Source organism: Schistocerca gregaria, unplaced genomic scaffold (genome assembly GCF_023897955.1).
Source record: "Schistocerca gregaria isolate iqSchGreg1 unplaced genomic scaffold, iqSchGreg1.2 ptg000988l, whole genome shotgun sequence".
Lineage (NCBI taxonomy): Eukaryota > Metazoa > Arthropoda > Insecta > Orthoptera > Acrididae > Schistocerca > Schistocerca gregaria.
Window position 1 is genome coordinate 270,001 of NW_026062338.1, and position 5,000 is coordinate 275,000.

Genomic DNA, 5,000 nt, shown 5'->3' on the forward strand with positions numbered 1-5,000 from the left:
ACCACCACCCACCGAATCAAGAAAGAGCTATCAATCTGTCAATCCTTCCGGTGTCCGGGCCTGGTGAGGTTTCCCGTGTTGAGTCAAATTAAGCCGCAGGCTCCACTCCTGGTGGTGCCCTTCCGTCAATTCCTTTAAGTTTCAGCTTTGCAACCATACTTCCCCCGGAACCCAAAAGCTTTGGTTTCCCGGAGGCTGCCCGCCGAGTCATCGGAGGAACTGCGGCGGATCGCTGGCTGGCATCGTTTATGGTTAGAACTAGGGCGGTATCTGATCGCCTTCGAACCTCTAACTTTCGTTCTTGATTAATGAAAACATACTTGGCAAATGCTTTCGCTTCTGTTCGTCTTGCGACGATCCAAGAATTTCACCTCTAACGTCGCAATACGAATGCCCCCGCCTGTCCCTATTAATCATTACCTCGGGTTCCGAAAACCAACAAAATAGAACCGAGGTCCTATTCCATTATTCCATGCACACAGTATTCAGGCGGGCTTGCCTGCTTTAAGCACTCTAATTTGTTCAAAGTAAACGTGCCGGCCCACCGAGACACTCAACTAAGAGCACCCTGGTAGGATTTCAACGGGGTCCGCCTCGGGACGCGCAAGCACGCCTTCGGCTCGCCCCACCGGCAGGACGTCCCACGATACATGCCAGTTAAACACCGACGGGCGGTGAACCAACAGCGTGGGACACAAATCCAACTACGAGCTTTTTAACCGCAACAACTTTAATATACGCTATTGGAGCTGGAATTACCGCGGCTGCTGGCACCAGACTTGCCCTCCAATAGATACTCGTTAAAGGATTTAAAGTGTACTCATTCCGATTACGGGGCCTCGGATGAGTCCCGTATCGTTATTTTTCGTCACTACCTCCCCGTGCCGGGAGTGGGTAATTTGCGCGCCTGCTGCCTTCCTTGGATGTGGTAGCCGTTTCTCAGGCTCCCTCTCCGGAATCGAACCCTGATTCCCCGTTACCCGTTACAACCATGGTAGGCGCAGAACCTACCATCGACAGTTGATAAGGCAGACATTTGAAAGATGCGTCGCCGGTACGAGGACCGTGCGATCAGCCCAAAGTTATTCAGAGTCACCAAGGCAAACGGACCAGACGAGCCAATCCGATTGGTTTTGATCTAATAAAAGCGTCCCTTCCATCTCTGGTCGGGACTCTGTTTGCATGTATTAGCTCTAGAATTACCACAGTTATCCAAGTAACGTGGGTACGATCTAAGGAACCATAACTGATTTAATGAGCCATTCGCGGTTTCACCTTAATGCGGCTTGTACTGAGACATGCATGGCTTAATCTTTGAGACAAGCATATGACTACTGGCAGGATCAACCAGGGAGCTGCGTCAACGAGAGCTGAGCAGCCGGCCGCCCGGGAGTGTGTCCCGAGGGCCCGCGCGAACACGCAAGCGTCCGCTCAATTATTCTGCAAACAGGAGGAGGCTGAGCTCCCCTGCACGATACACCTCGAAACCCTCTCAGGTCCCGGCGGCGCGCAGCGCCGTCCTAAGTACTTGGTCGGGTTCGAGAGAGGCGCAATCGCCCGGAGATAGGCGAGTAGACGCTTTCAGTGCGAACACCCGTGCTCCCAACTGAGCTTGCCGCTGCCGACAGAGGCCCGGGAGCGTGCTGTCGTGGCATTGCCGGCGGGAAACAACACGCGCCACCTACGGTGACCGGCAGCTCCAACGCCAGCGCCACAGAAGGGCAAAGCCCCACTTGGGTGCAGAAGCGAACTCTCCCAGCACAGCGCACGCGCCAACACGTCCGCAGAGCTGCGATACAAACCACCTGCGAGAACCGCTGGGGGCGACCGAGCAGCAGACGGCGTCGCGACGCCGAGTGCCGGGCGGCGGCGCATCCTCAACGCACACAGTCCGCAATCGGACCAGCACACTGCAGATGTCCACCGCGCTTCGCACCGGGCTCGGCAGAACCCACTTTGGCCGCCTGGCGCCGCGCGCAGGGTGCGCCGGCGCATAGCTGGGACGCCAGCCGGGCCCGTCGGCCGGCGCTCCTGCCACTGGGCGCCCCCCACCAGCCGGCTGTAGTGCGTGCGCTCACGCAGCGCGCGGCCAGCACGCCGGGCGGCCCCCCCTCACCGGCCGGGGACTGTCCCGCCAAGCCACAGCCTCGTATCGCTTCATACCCACATGGCCAACTCAGGTTCGGGGGCATGGCGGGTACCGCCGAAACAACCGGTTCACAGATGTACCGATCGTCGCTATCACCGATGCACCTGCAGCGCGAACAACCGCTCAACAACTGATTTCCAGTTCATTTGCGGATCTTTGGCAGCAAACGTATACGTCAATCTACATTTGCGAAATCTACGATTCTGGCATGCCTGCATGTTATGTGTCACGACACGCTACATCAGCCCACATACACACTGCGGCATGTACACGAGAGAACACGTGGAAGATGGTCCGCGCACGTGTGCAATGTCCCTTGCGCGGTCGACTGTCAACCGGCCTCTGTAGCATGTCGCAGATGTGGAACGCGGTCCACCGTGCTATCATGTTGTGTGGGGCAATACGATTAAATAGGAAAACCCTCGTCGCTACATCAACAGACGGCTCACGCTGATTCCCGGCAGAGGGAGGAGGGGGGGGGGGGGGGCCAACATGCAATACTTTCGTCCGTACCTACTTACCACATGTCTGTACGGCGTACAACAGTGCAATCTCGCTGTAATGGGGAGACGAGACAAGTAGCATCGTGCACAACATATGGCCCTTATGATTCGCCATTGTAGGGCGCAGCCGGTGTACGGTCAAGCATGTGCCACATTATGTCACTCAGTACGTAACGACGGATGATCAGTGTGGGTTACGCGTACATCAGCGGACAGTCCACACAGGCCGTACCACAACGTACACTGACTGCATCGACAACCGAATGCAACTGAACAGCTGCAAGGCTCATTTCACAAACAAACGCCTGACCGACCAGCTTGGAAGGGCAGGAGGGGAGGGCGATATTCGTTCTGTAGCGGTACACCCTTCCAGTGGTTAGCGGGACTGTGTAGAAAGTACGCAACACTCGAAAGACCTTTATGTGAGGGTACGCACCATGGCATCAAGAAATACACATGACACCAGAGGATCCAAGCAGTGAACTATGTTCAGAGGGTTGCTGTTAGGCAAAGCTACATTCCTGTGACGTTACATGTGACAGTTAAGGTGCAGTGTAAGTTAGGTTAAGGTGCAGTGTAAGTTAGGTTAAGGTGCAGTGTAAGTTAGGTTAAGGTGCAGTGTAAGTTAGGTTAAGGTGCAGTGTAAGTTAGGTTAAGGTGCAGTGTAAGTTAGGTTAAGGTGCAGTGTAAGTTAGGTTAAGGTGCAGTGTAACTTAGGTTAAGGTGCAGTGTAAGTTAGGTTAAGGTGCAGTGTAAGTTAGGTTAAGGTGCAGTGTAACTTAGGTTAAGGTGCAGTGTAACTTAGGTTAAGGTGCAGTGTAAGTTAGGTTAAGGTGCAGTGTAACTTAGGTTAAGGTGCAGTGTAACTTAGGTTAAGGTGCAGTGTAACTTAGGTTAAGGTGCAGTGTAACTTAGGTTAAGGTGCAGTGTAAGTTAGGTTAAGGTGCAGTGTAAGTTAGGTTAAGGTGCAGTGTAAGTTAGGTTAAGGTGCAGTGTAAGTTAGGTTAAGGTGCAGCGTAACTTAGGTTAAGGTGCAGCGTAACTTAGGTTAAGGTGCAGCGTAACTTAGGTTAAGGTGCAGCGTAACTTAGGTTAAGGTGCAGCGTAACTTAGGTTAAGGTGCAGCGTAACTTAGGTTAAGGTGCAGCGTGGGTTAGGTTAGGGGCCAACGTGGGTTAGGTTAGGGGCCAACGTGGGTTAGGTTAGGGGCCAACGTGGGTTAGGTTAGGGGCCAACGTGGGTTAGGTTAGGGGCCAACGTGGGTTAGGTTAGGGGCCAACGTGGGTTAGGTTAGGGGCCAACGTGGGTTAGGTTAGGGGCCAACGTGGGTTAGGTTAGGGGCCAACGTGGGTTAGGTTAGGGGCCAACGTGGGTTAGGTTAGGGGCCAACGTGGGTTAGGTTAGGGGCCAACGTGGGTTAGGTTAGGGGCCAACGTGGGTTAGGTTAAGGGCCAACGTGGGTTAGGTTAAGGGCCAACGTGGGTTAGGTTAAGGGCCAACGTGGGTTAGGTTAAGGGCCAACGTGGGTTAGGTTAAGGGCCAACGTGGGTTAGGTTAAGGGCCAACGTGGGTTAGGTTAAGGGCCAACGTGGGTTAGGTTAAGGGCCAACGTGGGTTAGGTTAAGGGCCAACGTGGGTTAGGTTAAGGGCCAACGTGGGTTAGGTTAAGGGCCAACGTGGGTTAGGTTAAGGGCCAACGTGGGTTAGGTTGCCAGAGATGTGTCAAATCAGGATGTACGTTTGGCTGGTGTCAGGTGGTGGGTTGGTTCGATGCCTTTATAAGGGGTGTGGCCAAAGGGTATTTTATTACTTGTACCTTTTGTGTTGTGGCGTGGCGTTGCGTCCTGTGTTGATACTGGGTGGACCACTGTGGGTGTTGCTGGCTGATTTGAGCTGCGTTGTTTGCGGGTGATGTGAGACATTCTGTCTTATTAGTGGACGTGACGTTCCTCTTGTCGTTGTTTGGATAGTGTCCTGTGGCAGCGAGGATAAAATGGATGTTGTTGAACGATAGTGCTTTGGTGCTTTCGCTTTGTTACACACAGAGTGGACTGTGAGATAGGGTGACTGGGTCGAGTGCGGTTCACACTGTCCTCCCCAGTTTACAGTATGTATCATCTATGTATGTGGTCCTGCATCATTTACTAAGGAGGGACGTCAGACGACTGAAATATTAGTTATGTACTGATGTAAAGCAGAATGCTTACCTTCCACCAGTGGGCGAGTATCGACTCTGCCCCAGAGTTGCCACCGCAGGAAGAGGTGTCGGAAACACTACCCGCACACCGTCACCACTGTGCGGGGGGACGGACCCTCTATATCCTCAGCGGCGCACTCTTTGCCACCGA

General features: G+C 53.8%; 1 non-coding gene across 1 annotated transcript in view; it reads right to left on the reverse strand.

The window, feature by feature from the left end:
- LOC126326410 (small subunit ribosomal RNA) overlaps window positions 1-1,354 on the reverse strand; it is a 1,893-nt gene extending 539 nt beyond the window's left edge. Inside the window, exon 1 of the ribosomal RNA XR_007560658.1 lies at window positions 1-1,354. This exon is cut by the window's left edge and continues 539 nt beyond it. This is a non-coding gene — a ribosomal RNA (small subunit ribosomal RNA).
- Between the last annotated feature and the right edge of the window lie 3,646 nt (window positions 1,355-5,000).